Below are 14,729 nucleotides of genomic sequence, written 5' to 3'. Positions count from 1 at the left end.
GTCGGTCGTTATATTGTCAAGCTGGACAATCGCGTGGCTGCTCGACCGCCAGCATTCACCGCTGGCTGTATATTCGAACTGGATTACTCATTACCGAAGGCTTTATGGATTATGCTTGGGGCATTCGCGCTCATAGTGAACATAGTGAATTCGAGCGGATGTCTTTGTTTATTGTGTTCAACGGCTTATGAGTGTTTTGTGTTGTACGGTTTTTTGAAATAAAAGGACAATGATCGGACTATATCGGCTTCCGCGTCTGCAGCCTGACAGCTGCTGCTGAATTGCACAAATTCTGTTTACATTTTTCTGTTTACACTGCACCTTATATTGTTACGACAGGTTTTACTGGCGGAGCTATTTCCATTTTTATTTTTATATTTTGTGTATTGTGTATTGTCCTGCACTGTCCTGTGTTGTCTTGCACTGTCTTGTGTTGTCTTTTGCACTGTTCTCAGCCCTGTGTTTTTCTTTTCTGTACTGTTTGTTTTATGTTGTTCTATGTAGCACCTGGGTTCAGGAGGAACGTTGTTTCATTTCACTGTGTACTGCATCAGCTATATATGGTTGAAATGACAATAAAAGCTTCTTGACTTGACTTGACATTTGCTGAAACATCTGGCAAGCTGAAACAACAGGATGTTCCCAACATTTTGCATACCCCACCTTTCTCCGCAGTTAACATATCTAAAACCAACCTAATTTGAATAACTGCTTCTCTGATTGTATGAAGTTCTGCTGATATCTCAAATAGCGCTTCCTCTGTTTCGTTGGCCAACCTTAACACTTGCCAGGCTTGATCGGGTGTAGAGGACCTTCTGCCCCTTTCCCTGCTGCCGTTTTCACCTGTTTGGAGATGGAACATAACACCTTATCTAGTCCAATACAATATGACATAAAATCATGTTCACACATTGTAGAGTCAGGCAATATTGCAGCTCTGGGTTCCCAGCCCATGTGTGGAGGCCTTAAAAATAATATTTCGAAAGGTGATAATTTCAACTTTCTTCTTTCTCTCATTCTCATGTACATCAAAACAATTGGCAGAGCTTTCGGCCATGGAAGATTCTTTTCTTCGCATATTTTAGCTAGTTTTTGTTTTATTGTTTGGTTTTCTCTTTCCACAGCCCCTGCAGACTGTGGGTGATATGAGCAGTGATGTTTCCATGACGTTTGGAGGAGCGTTTCCACTGCTTTTATTGCCTCATTCACGAAATGGTATCCGTTATCGCTAGAAATTTTTGCAGGGATTCCCCATCGTGGTATTATTTCTGTTAGTAGCAATTTTGCCACCCCTTGTGCATCTGCCTTAGCGGTGGGGAGTACTTCTACCCATTTTGAGAACATGTCTACAGCGACTATGCAGTATTTTTTTTCCATGGAAGGTGTTAATTCGATGTAATCGACCATGAGCTGTTCAAATGGTTTAGACGGGCTGGGATGCCCTGCTTGCTGTACTCTCTGACCCTGTGATATGTTATTTGTTTGACATCGGGCTGTGTAGTACTGTGCTGCTGCTGTAAACCCTTTTGTGAACCAATTTTTTTTAACTGCATCCATCATTCCCCCTGTTGACACATGATCCAATCCATGCGTTAATTTACAGAACGTTACAAAAAAATGTGAGGGAAGGCATGGGCAGCCGTCAAGGGAGCGCCAGACGTTAGAGGTCAGAGTGCAACCAGCGGTTTGCCAGAGTCGTTTGTCAGAGGCGGAAGTGAAAACCTGCAAGGGGGATAGGTCAAAGAAGTTAAAAGGAACATCGTCAGCAGAATCGTGTAGTGCGGTTACGGAAAGAGGAAGTCGAGCCGCTGCCTTGGCTGCTAAGTCAGCACGCATTTGCAGACAGCGATCTCAGATGGTGAGAGAAGCGAATCCAGTAAATCTTTTACTAGAGAATGATTTAAGCTTGGCTTACCGTCTGCCTTCTGTATAAATGGTAACTCGCTTACCCTTGGCCAAAGCACAAGCTTTTGAGAGCGCCACTAATTCTGCCGCCTGTGCAGAGTATGAGGAAGGCAGTGCTTCTTGAAAAAGGATGTCATTTAATGTTACTACGGCACACCCTACTTTATTGACGCCCAATGCGTCTTTGCTGGATGAACTGTCTACAAACAATATGAGATCGCTGTTCAGCAATTCTGTGTCCTGTAAATCAGGACGTGGAGTGCAGACTTGTTCCAGCGCCGCCACGCAAGAGTGCGGGTCCCCGTCACCTGCGATAGGGAGTAAAGTAGCTGGGTTAAGAGTAGTACATCGTTTAACAGTGAGATTTGGCATTTGTAAAAGAACAAAATTATACCGCAGCCAACGAGCCGCTGAAAGATGAGACGTTTTTTGTTCTAATAATATCATGGAAACCTCATGAGGAACAAGAAGTGTAAGTGGAGCGAAGCCCACAAATTCCTTTGAAGTCATGACTGCTTTTTCAGCTGCAGCCACAGCGTGAAGGCATGGAGGCAGACCTCAAGCTACTGCGTCCAGTTTTGACGAGAAGTATGCCACTGGTATCCTGTGACGTAGCTTCCTGTGTTTGACTTGTTTGCCGCGAGTTACGTGTTTGTATCTCTCGGCGTCTTTCAAACAAACTTTGCTATCTATCTATCCGTTTTTTCTCTTTTAATAATCCTTAATTGTTTTTGTCTTCCTGACTTGTGCCTGTAGTTAGTTAACTCGACTATAACTAGTGTTGTTTATATTTATTTTCTCTCACTCACATCTCTGTATAATAAATCTGTTCGTGACGATAAGCACTATGCCGGTTGTTTGTCTGCATTCGAGCACAGGTGAGGACTCGTTCGAGTTGCAAACGGTGGCGTTGGAGATGGAGGCATTGGAGAAACAGATTCGCGAGCTGCATGTAAAGCATGACCGGCTGCGAGAGCGGAAAGCGGCGCTGGAAACATCCCGGGCGGACGCGCACTCATCCCAGGTAAACTCCCGGGTTGAACCTAACGCTCCCAGCACATCAACTCCGCGTGCTTCTATGCCCAGGCCCAGCGCACCTACAACTCCGGCACCGGTGCAACATGGACCCTGGATGCGACCGCGGCGGAAGAGACAAGCCAAGCCCCGATCGAGGACGTCTCCACCTCCACCACCGGCCTTCGAGATCTCGACCGAGAACCGCTTCGTCCCCCTCCGCGAGACGGAACGCGACACTGTTATTCTCGGAGATTCCATCGTCCGGCATGTCCGCGCTACCCGAGCTAAAGGTAAGGTGCACACTCGCTGTTTTCCTGGTGCTCGTGTTCTGGATGTCGCTGCGCAGGTACCCGCGATCCTGAACGAGAACTTCGGAGCGGTTGTTCTCCATGCCGGATCAAACGACACCAGGCTGCGGCAAACGGAGATCTTAAAGAGGGACTTCAGGATCCTGGTGGAGACGGTACGCAGCACATCACCCACAACGAGGATCATTGTGTCAGGACCTCTTCCCACTTACCAGCGAGGGGCTGAGAAGTTTAGTAGACTTTTAGCACTAAATGAATGGTTACAGTCATGGTGTCGAGAACATAAACTTCTCTTTGTTAATAACTGGAACTGTTTCTGGGAGCGTCCTAGGTTCTTCCGCCCTGATGGCCTGCACCCCAGCAGAGTTGGAGCAGCAGTGCTATCAGATAACATCTCTAGGATACTACACACCATCTGACTGGTAAGACATCAAGAAATCTTCAACTATAAGAACACGCATACTACAGACCAAATAGTTACAAGTTCACACACAGCCCAGTTTATAGAAACCGTATCTATTCCTCGTGTAGTAAAACCAAGAATTACATACACAAGATCCAGAAATAATCTTATTGCAGTTAAAACTGAAAAATGCCAGATAAACAAACACAACAAAGTTCTAAAGTTCGGTCTTTTAAACATTAGATCACTTGCACCCAAAGCACTGATTGTAAATGAGATGATCACAGATAATAATCTCGATGCACTCTGTCTCACTGAGACCTGGATTAAACCAGGTGATTATATGGGTCTAAACGAGTCGACACCGTCAGGATATGTTTATAAGCATGAGCCCCGTCAGACTGGTCGTGGGGGGGGTGTAGGAACCATTTATAGTGCTTCTCTTAATGTTAGTCAGAGATTAGGATTCAGCTTTAAATCATTTGAAGTGCTCGTTCTTAAAATTGCACTTTCAGACATGCATAGAAAACTCGCTCTGGTCACCGTGTACAGACCCCCAGGACCCTACGCTGATTTTCTTCATGAGTTTGCTTGTTTTCTCTCAGACCTCCTGATCAGCTTTGATAAAGTGCTGCTTGTAGGAGATTTTAATATTCATGTAGATGATGAAAACGATGCCCTAGGATTATCATTTGTCGATTTACTAAACTCTTTTGGAGTTAAACAAAACGTCACCAGACCAACCCACCGTTTTAACCACACACTAGACTTAATAATATCCCACGGAGCAGACGTCACTGATATAAATATTTTACCTCAGAATGATGACATCACAGACCATTATCTCCTACTGTACACACTACCGGTAGAGCAGATTAACCGTGTTTCACCACGGTATCGACTTGGTAGGACTATTATTCCAACCACTAAGGACAGATTCATAAATAACCTGCCTGATTTATCTCAGTTTCACATTAAACCCATAACTGCTGATCATCTTGATGAGATGGCGAACAACATAGACCTTATCCTCACTAGCACTTTAGACACTGTTGCCCCCATCCGGTTAAAAAAGGTTCGAGAACAAGCACCTGCACCTTGGTATAATAGTCATACGCATGCCCTAAAGAGAACAACACGTAATCTGGAGAGAAAATGGAGGAAAACTAAATTGGAGGTATTTAGAATTGCGTATAAAGACAGTATGCTTAGCTACAGACAGGCGCTAAAAGCTGCTAGAGCTAAACACCTGAGCAAACTCATAGAAAATAACAAAAACAACCCCAGGTTCCTTTTCAGTACAGTCGCTAAATTAACAACAAATCAGGGATCTGAAAAATGTGTTCCATCACAGTTTAGTAGTGAAGACTTTATGAATTTCTTCACTGAAAAAATAGATAACATTCGAAAAACAATTGTGGCAGTTCAACCTCTGACAGCATCTCCCGACACAATCGTACTTACAACCCCACAACTACACTGTTTTACATGTATAGGACAGGAAGAGCTGTATGATGCTATTATGAAAGCTAAATCAACAACATGTCAGTTAGATCCAATTCCCACTAAACTACTGAAGGAAGTGTTATATACAGCTGGTGAGCCTCTTTTAAATATTATTAACTCCTCACTATCGTTAGGTCATGTCCCTAAATCCCTCAAGTTAGCAGTTATTAAGCCCCTCATTAAAAAACCTAATCTGGATCCAAACACGCTATCGAATTACAGACTAATTTCAAATCTCCCATTTATGTCTAAGATTTTAGAAAAGATTGTCGCTGCCCAGCTATGTAACCACTTGCAGGAGAACAATATCTTTGAAGAGTTTCAGTCAGGTTTTAGGCCCCATCATAGCACAGAAACTGCTCTAGTTAAAATCACTAACGACCTGTTTTTAGCTTCAGACCAAGGCTACATCTCCCTATTAGTTTTACTAGATCTTAGTGCTGCGTTCGACACTATAGATCATGATCTTCTCCTCGATCGCTTACAGAATTACATCGGTATTCAGGGACAGGCATTAAGCTGGTTTAAATCCTACCTGTCCAATCGTTACCATTTCGTAGATTTAAATGGAGAGCTATCCAGGATAATGCTAGTAAATTATGGCGTGCCACAAGGGTCAGTTCTGGGACCCCTGCTTTTTACAATATACATGCTTCCATTAGGAAATATTATTAGAAGGCATGGAATTAGCTTCCATTGTTATGCTGATGATACCCAGCTATATATTTCATCCAAACCAGGCGATACAGCTCAATTAGCTCGCATAACTGAGTGTGTTGAAGAAATAAGAGATTGGATGACCCATAACTTTCTGCTATTAAATTCTGATAAAACGGAGATTTTGCTCATCGGCCCAAAAAATAGTACACAGAAGCTCCAGCATCTCAGCCTGCATTTAGACGGTTGTTCTGTAACTACTAGTTCAACGATAAAAGACCTGGGAGTTATTTTAGACAGCAACTTATCTTTCAAAAATCACATCAATCAAGTTACAAAAACAGCCTTCTTTCACCTTAGAAATATTTCTAAGTTAAGAAATATGTTATCTATATCTGATGCAGAGAAGCTCGTCCATGCGTTTATGACCTCTAGAATAGACTACTGTAATGCATTACTAGGTGGATGTCCTGCATCATTAATAAACAAGCTTCAGTTAGTTCAGAATGCCGCAGCAAGAGTTCTTACTAGGTCAAGAAAATACGATCATATAACCCCAATCTTATCGTCCCTACATTGGCTTCCTATTAAGTTTCGAATAGACTACAAACTACTGCTACTCACTTATAAAGCACTAAATGGTTTGGCTCCCATGTATCTATCCAGTCTCTTAACACGCTACAATCCGTCATGCTCCCTGAGATCTCAAAACTCTGGGCTTCTAGTAGTTCCTAGAATAGCAAAGTCCACTAAAGGCGGTAGAGCATTTTCACATTTAGCTCCTAAACTCTGGAATAGTCTTCCTGACAGTGTTCGGGATTCAGATACACTCTCCCAGTTTAAGTGCAGATTAAAAACATATCTTTTTAGCAAAGCCTACACATAACACACATCACACACATCACATCACAACCTTGTGCTCCAGAACATCTGATCACATGCACATTATCAACTTGTGCTGTTAATATCATGAACAGCAGCTACGCTAATTCCTCTCCACTGCTTCTCTTTCTCTCCCCATCCCGAGGCTTCCTGAGGTTTGGCCAGCTCCAGTCACGTCCCACCTCGTGAAGATTATGGACCTATGGATGATCATGGAGAAGTAGATGCCGAGTGTTTAAAGGCCCTGGCATGGAGAAGCTGATGCTGGATCTATGATGATCACAAATTGTTCTGTATTGTTGAAAGATTTATGAGCAAACTCTTGATGTCACCCATATGAGGATGGGTTCCCCTTTGAGTCTGGTTCCTCTCAAGGTTTCTTCCTCATATCATCTAAGGGAGTTTTTCCTTGCCACTGTCGCCACGGCTGCTCATCAGGGACAAACGCACACCATTCACCTTCACTGTTGTTTTCTGTAAAGCTGCTTTGAGACAATGTCTGTTGTGAAAAGCGCTATACAAATAAACTTGACTTGACTTGACTTGGGCGCAGTTTGCCTCCATGGTCCTGTAAAAGGACTGAAACCATGGTGCCCTGTCGTTTATCAACTGTCTGAGTAAAAGGTTTATCTGGGTTCGGTAGGCCAAGAGTTGGAGTACATTGCAAAGCGGTTTTCAATGCTATAAACGAATCATTAACCTCCGGAGTCCATGTGACTTTATCAGATGCGGACATACGGGTACCATAAATGCACTGAGTGAGTGGAGCTTCCATTTCAGCGTAATTTAAAATAAAGGTACAACAGTAGGAGGTCATTCCCAAAAAAGACATCATTTATTTTTTTGTGACTGGTTTTGGCACCTGTTGGATGGCTTGTATTCGTTTAGTGGAAAGTGTTTTCCCTTCTGCTGAAAGCACATGGCCTAGAAATGAAACCTGAGTGGCTGCTACTGTGACCTTTGAGGGATTGACTTTGTGGCCTTGGTCGGCCAAGAATTTTAAAAGAATTATCGTGCTATCAAGACACTCCTGTCGGGTTGGGGCACAGAGTAGGAGGTCATCCACATATTGCAAAAGTGCCACACCCTCGGACAGCAGGAGTGAGGATAAATTTTTCCCGCAACGCGTCATTGTAAATAGTGGGGCTTTCACAATACCCCTGACACAAGCGAGTGAATGTGTAAGACTTGCCGTCAAAGTTGAACGCGAACCAGAACTGAGAATCTGGATGAACTGGGACACTGAAAAAAGCGTTGGAAATATCAACTACTGTGAAGTATTTTGCAAATGCCAGCACCTGGGAGAGGATAGTATATGGTTTAGGGACATTAGGAGCACGGGCCTTTACGTCATTAACAGCCTGTAAATCTTGAACAAAACGCCATTCTATTGGGCGGCCCTTGTCATGAATCTTTTTGACCGGAAAGAGAGGCGTTCGGACGGTCGAGTCTGGGCAAGGAACAACGATGCCCTTCTGTAACAGTGCCTGAAAAACTGGTCGAATTCCGTCCAAGGCTTCTTTTTTCAATAGGTATTGTTGTTTCTTTGGACGGAATGAGGACTTAGGTGTGATGACTACTGGTGCACAGTCCTTAATGAGTCCCACATCATATTTGTCAGTGGCCCATAATGTGGACGGAATGGATTCAAGGCCTTTTGGGACGGCCACAGGGTTATTAACGTCTTGGTCACGCGCACATCGAGGGGCAAGGTTATATTCCGAGATTACCTTAACTGAACGGAGTGCGCAGATGGTATGTCTAAAAGGGAAGCGAAACAAATCGCCTAATCGCTCCATTGGGGGCGAATCAGTGCCCACCCACCCTCTAGCGTTTTCGCATGTGAGTACGAAAGGGCCCAATTCTTTCCATGCATGCGAAACGGGTTTTGCTAGTGATATATGTGGTGCTGCATCCTGAACGCTATATAATGCTTTTCGTGCATTAGTGAGGTTTACTGACAAGGCACAGAATTTATTATTCCAATATAACCAATCAGTGTTGAGTACAACCATTTGCATTTTCATCCAATCAGAATCAAAAATGTGGTCTGGGCCCTGTGATACATGTACCGTGCAATGCAGGTGGTTTGGTGACATGAAGAAATGTGTTGGCGGCATTAGGTGTGCAGCTACAGTTAGTGGGGAGAAACCATCGGTCTCAGGGGTGAGCCATTCATAAATGTACAAATCACATCCTGAATCGCGATACATTCTCAAACAGACCTCAACCCCCGTCCCTGAGCATTGTAAACTAGCACCTAACTTACATAGTAAGTCCCTTCCTAACAAATTGTATGGGCATGTGTCCGTGATTAAGAAATTCTGTTTGAATTTAGTATTATCCCAAACACAAGGTAATAGTTCAGTAAAGGGTTCTTTAACTGTGTGTCCTGTTGCGCTACGTGATGTAACCCATTTATCTATTTCTTTTACATGTTGTGGCAGCTGTTCGCGCATTATCACGGAATTTGTAGCCCCTGTGTCCAATAAGAAGCTAATGTGTGTCCCTGCAATACTGATACTGACTGTAGGCAAATGTTGGAAAGCTTTCAAAAGAGTAAGCATTTCTTCATTGCAAGCAAAAGAAATAATAGACGAGGACTTATCTGAGTCTGACGAACGCTGAAAACCGTCGTCTTCCTCTCTCTCCTCCTCTCAGTCCCCCTCCTCTTTTTCTCCTTGTCGTGGTTTTTGCCTGGGTGGGTTAGGACATTCTCTTCTCCAGTGACCTTTTTGTCCACAGTTGAAACACACCTCAGGGTCGCCACGTAACTTAGTCCACCTTTGTGGCCTGTCTTTTCCTCTTCCTCTTCCCCTCCCTCCCGTGGCTTGAGGCAGGGTTGTTTGTAACCCAGCCATTTCACGTCAGCTACAGCGCGTTTTATTAACAATCTTCCAGAAATTACGATATTAGATAGATCTCCGTCTGACCCTGCAGAGCTCGACTGGGCCACTAAACACCTAGAATCAACATTACGTTAGGTATCATTAGGTACTAATGATTTCATTAACTTTTTTAATAATAAAATTGAAAACATCAGGCAAAAAATCCAGACGGTTAATATAAATCCAAATTATTTTACAAGTAACCCTGTAGACAGCAGTGTAATTATAACAGACAATCAATTACAAAGTTTTACTCCTATTCACGAGAATGACTTAATTTCATTAATTTCCTCATCAAAATCATCAACCTGCATTCTCGATCCCTTGCCTACAAGTTTCTTTAAACAGATAATTCCAGAGGTAATTGAACCTGTTTTAAAAATAATAAACTCTTCCATTAGCACTGGTTTTGTACCAAAATCCTTCAAACTGGCAGTTATCCACCCCCTAATTAAGAAACCTGACCTTGACCCATGTCAGCTGTCCAACTACAGACCAATATCAAATCTCCCCTTTGCTCTCTCTTGGCTCAGGTCTTATTTGACTGATCGCTATCAGTTTGTTGATGTTAATGGTGAGTTCTCCACACTCTCTGAGATAAAGCTTGGTGTTCCTCAAGGATCTGTCTTAGGCCCTCTGCTTTTCTCTTTATATATGCTGCCTCTTGGAGAAATTATTAATAAACATGGTATTAGATTCCATTGCTATGCTGATGATACACAGCTGTATATTTCAGCAAAGCCAGATGAGAGAGATCAGCTTAACAATGTTGAAAAATGTGTAAAGGACATTAGACAGTGGATGCTCGATAACTTTCTTCTGCTAAACTCAGATAAGACGGAAGTACTTTTACTAGGACCACATGCAGCTAGAAGCAAACTTTCCGATTACCTAACATCTCTGGATGGTGTTTCTGTTTCAGCGTGTACGGCTGTCAAAGACCTTGGTGTGATTATTGACTCGAGTCTTTCCTTTGAGGCTCACGTGAATAAAATTACCAGGATCGCCTTCTTTCACCTTAGAAATATTGCTAAAATTAGAAATATGATGTCGCTACAGGATGCAGAAAAACTAGTTCATGCTTTTGTTACTTCTAGATTAGACTACTGTAATGCTTTACTGTCTGGGTGTGCGAGTAGGTGCATAAATAAGCTTCAGTTAGTTCAGAATGCAGCAGCAAGAGTCCTTACTAGATCTAGGAAATATGACCACATCACCCCTGTATTAATCAGTCTACACTGCTCCCAATCAAATCTTGCATTGATTATAAAATTCTACTACTGACATATAAAGCACTTAATGGTCACGCACCGCAGTATCTGAGTGAACTTCTGTACCAGTATGATCCTCCACGCCTACTTAGATCAAAAGGTGCAGGCTATCTGTTGGTTCCTCCAATAATGAAGACTCCAGCAGGGGGCAGATCTTTCTCTTATAAAGCCCCGCAGTTATGGAACAGCCTTCCAACCAGTGTTCGGGACTCAGACACAGTCTCAGTGTTCAAGTCGAGGTTGAAAACATATTTATTCAGTCAAGCCTTTAATCAGTAGATTTTTTCTACGTACCTAATGATGGTGTGCATGTGAGTGCAGTGCTTTTATTCCCTGTTAATTTTGCTACCGTGCTGAATAAAAATCTAGGATTATGCTTGTTATTTTCTATGAGGGTGGAGAAATATGCTGATCTAGCAGCACTAAGAGATTTTCTATAAATTAGAAGGCTCTCCTGCCATGCTATTTAAAATACTGTTAATTTTGTTTGACGCCATTTACGTTCTAATTTTCGAGTGGTCTGTTTAAAGGTGCGTGTATGATCATTATACCACTGTGCTAATTTTTTCTCCCTGATCATTTTGGTCTTAAGGGGAGCTACATCATCTAGGGTATAACGTAATGTTGATTCTAGGTGTTCAGTGGCCCAGTCGAGCTCTGCAGGGTCAGACGGAGATCTATCTAATATCGTAATTTCTGGAAGCTTGTTAATAAAACGCGCTGCTGTAGCGGACGTGAAAGTACGCTTAACACGATAACGTGGTGAAGTAGTAATGCAATGACTGAGGCAAATTTTAAAAGAGATGAGGTAATGGTCTGAAATAGCTTCAGACTGTGGAATTATGACTACGTTTTTTATTTTTAATCCAAATGTTAACAACAAATCGAGAGTGTGTCCACCACTATGAGTGGGTCCTATAACATTCTGATTAATTCCAACTGAATCTAGAATGGACACAACAGCTGCTCTTAAGGAGTCTTCCTGATTACCAAAATGAATGTTAAAATCACCAACAATTAATGCTTTGTCTAGAGAAGTAACTAAATTTGTGATGAAATCTGCAAATTCTATGAGAAAATCAGAGTCGGGCCCCTGGGGGTCTATAAATAATAATTAGTGGAATTGTCTGACTGGACCTGCTTTCAGACACTGAATATTTTATGCTGGTGTAAAGAACTTCAAATGTTTTACATTTGTGTTTAGTCTTTTGTGTGACGCTTAGATTATTATTATAAATAGCTGCAACTCCGCCTCCTCTGCCATTTAGACGGGGTTGGTGTATGTAACTATACCCAGGAGGACTCGCTTCATTTAATGCTAAATATTCATTCAGTTTAATCCATGTTTCTGTCAAACACATTATTTTAAACTCCTGGTCGGTAATAATTTCGTTTACATTAAGCGCTTTAGACGTGAGAGATCTAATATTCAGCAATCCTATCTTTAGATCAGAGGTGCTGCTGTGCGTTCAGTCCTATTTAATTTAATGTTAATCAGGTTACTAAAACAGACTTTCTGAGAATTCCTATATTTTGGTTTCGCTCGGGGGACAGACACAGTCTCAATTTGGTGGATCCTGAGTGACGACTCTGTGCAGCTAGCAGACGGTTGGTTTAGCCTGTCTGTCTGCTCCCTGGCCTTGGCTCTAGACAGTCACTTGTTAACTAGTGCTGTTCTGAGACAATGACCTATACTACAAGAAATGAGAGCAGCACCTTCCCGAGTGGGATGGACACCGTCCCGCCCTAACAGGCCAGCCTTGCCCTCAAAAATGCTCCAATTATTAATGAAGCCCACATTATTTTTGGAGCACCACTCGGACATCCAGCAGTTCAGCGACCATAACCTGCTGTAGGCTACATCACCACGTCGTATTGGGATGGGGCCAGAGCATATTACAGCATCGGACATTGCCTTCGCTAATTGTTCTTAGAGAACCTGTGCTTTCCTAAGAATCTAAGCTGACCTGCTATGTCCGGCGTCCTGGCTCCCGGTATACACATGACCTGTGCTGCTGGTGCCCCTAAAGGTCTAGCTAATTTCACGTGCCTCAGAATGGAGTCTCCTAAAACCAGAGCTCTTTCAGGTTTCTCAGCGGGTCCTGTTGGACCTGTTTAATCACCGCATCATCTGTGTAAAGCTGCTTTGAGACAATGTTCATTGTTAAAAGCGCTATACAAATAAAAATGAATTGAACTGAATTGAATTGAATTTTAATCAAGGCCAGTTGGAAGTCATTGTTTTGTTTATCAGATTTATGTTTTCTAGAAGCTTTTATCAGTCTTTGTTGATGTGTGGCATGTCTTTTTACTTCGGCCAGGCTGGCAGTCCCCACCCCCACACAGGAGGTTTTTACACGACTACAGAGGTCTGGATCTTCCTCTGCTTCTATCTTTTCCTCTTGAATCCATAGGTAGGGCTTCTTCGCCCTTTACTTGAAGGAGTCGTGGAGATGGAGGCGGTGGGAGAGGCAGTGTAGATATTGACAATAGATCAGAATATGATGGTGCAGCTTGTGTTTCTTTTCTTTCCTCAGCTGGTCCAGGTCCTGGCTGTGATTGTGGTAAGGGGAGTGCGGCGGCGACAATTTGAGGAGCAGGGGGAGGAGGAGAGCGGGGAGAGACCGGACAGCGATCGTCATCCTCTTGTCCTTTGCGGTCCCTTACGCATCTATCACTCTCAGAAAAAACAGAAGTAGAAACAGTGGATGATACAGGAGCCATTTCTTTACACAATTGTTTCTTATATCGTCTATCAGCTTCATTAAACCAGAGCTGTAAGATTCTACCATGTCTTTCATGATTTAGGACATCATCTCTCCCTTTAAGCTTATGTTTTTTCCATCTCTGCATTACATCTGTCATGTGCTTCACGCCTAGTTTCCCCTTAAACCCATATAATTGTTGTAAGGCGTTCACATCCTCATGCCACCAAGACCCATGTTTGTTAGTCATTATCTTATAACACCCTTGAGTGAAAACCACTCCTGAGTCTCCGTCTCTGTCTGTTTTCTGTTGACTGTTTCCCATCTCTCCCCTCCCTGTAGATCTATTAATTCTCCACGTGGTCACCACGTATCATCGACTGATCGTCATCAGCCTATTTTTCCCTTTACTTAATCCCCTGTTTTAGATTAAGTCCTGACCCTTTTGAGAATTGGTCCCTGATCTACTTTTACCTTTGAGGAGAGAAAAAGGAACACTCACCTAGAATTTTTGTAGTATGTGCACCGCGTGCAAGTTCGTTGGATCGGGTCGCCGGGGATCTCGGATGAGCGCAACCCTCCACCCGATTTTGGGGTTTAGGAGCCAGAAGACGATTTTGTCTTGGGATGATCAGTCTGTTGTTTTCTCTTGCTGTTTAAGACAATATTATTAATTCTCTTATTACGACATTGCAGTATAATATTGATTGGTTTGCTCCATAATAAAACTAATCATTTGTTTCTCGTGCTGTTTCAGTTCACTTCGCCCTAGTGACGCATTTTGCACACAGATGTTTTCCCATTCTGTACAAAGATAATCTTTTATCTTTCTCTGTTTTGCTTAGCTGAGAGCACAGTGCCTGGTCAAGAGCATTGTGTTCAGACATGCTGCCTTGATCACGCTCTACATTGCAAGCTTTATGGATTATTTCAGTTCAGCTTTGAAAAAAACTTCATACATACACTGATTATAACAAAATACATATACTTAAACAGAATTATAATATTAATGTAAAAATTTCATCTTACAGTGGTGAGGGGTGCTAGGCACTAGGTGCACTGGGTGGTAAGATGCTCTTGGTGCCATAGGTGGTGAGGTGCTTTAGGTGGCCTAGGGGGTAAAGTGATCTGAGTGGTGAGGTGCTTTAGGTGCAATAGGAGGTGAAGTACACTAGGTGGTAAAGTGC

General features: G+C 42.7%; 1 long non-coding RNA gene across 1 annotated transcript; it reads right to left on the bottom strand.

The window, feature by feature from the left end:
* Nucleotides 1-13,425: 13,425 nt before the first annotated feature.
* On the bottom strand, nt 13,426-14,131 carry LOC310729235. The gene is made up of 2 exons (XR_014534517.1): nt 14,045-14,131; nt 13,426-13,516 (listed from the first exon to the last, which is right to left on the bottom strand). It is a non-coding gene; the product is annotated as an uncharacterized lncRNA (long non-coding RNA).
* Nucleotides 14,132-14,729: the final 598 nt, after the last annotated feature.

This window comes from Silurus aristotelis (assembly GCF_946808225.1).
Source record: "Silurus aristotelis genome assembly, chromosome: 7".
NCBI lineage: Eukaryota > Metazoa > Chordata > Actinopteri > Siluriformes > Siluridae > Silurus > Silurus aristotelis.
This window is presented reverse-complemented; position numbering and strand designations above follow the sequence as displayed.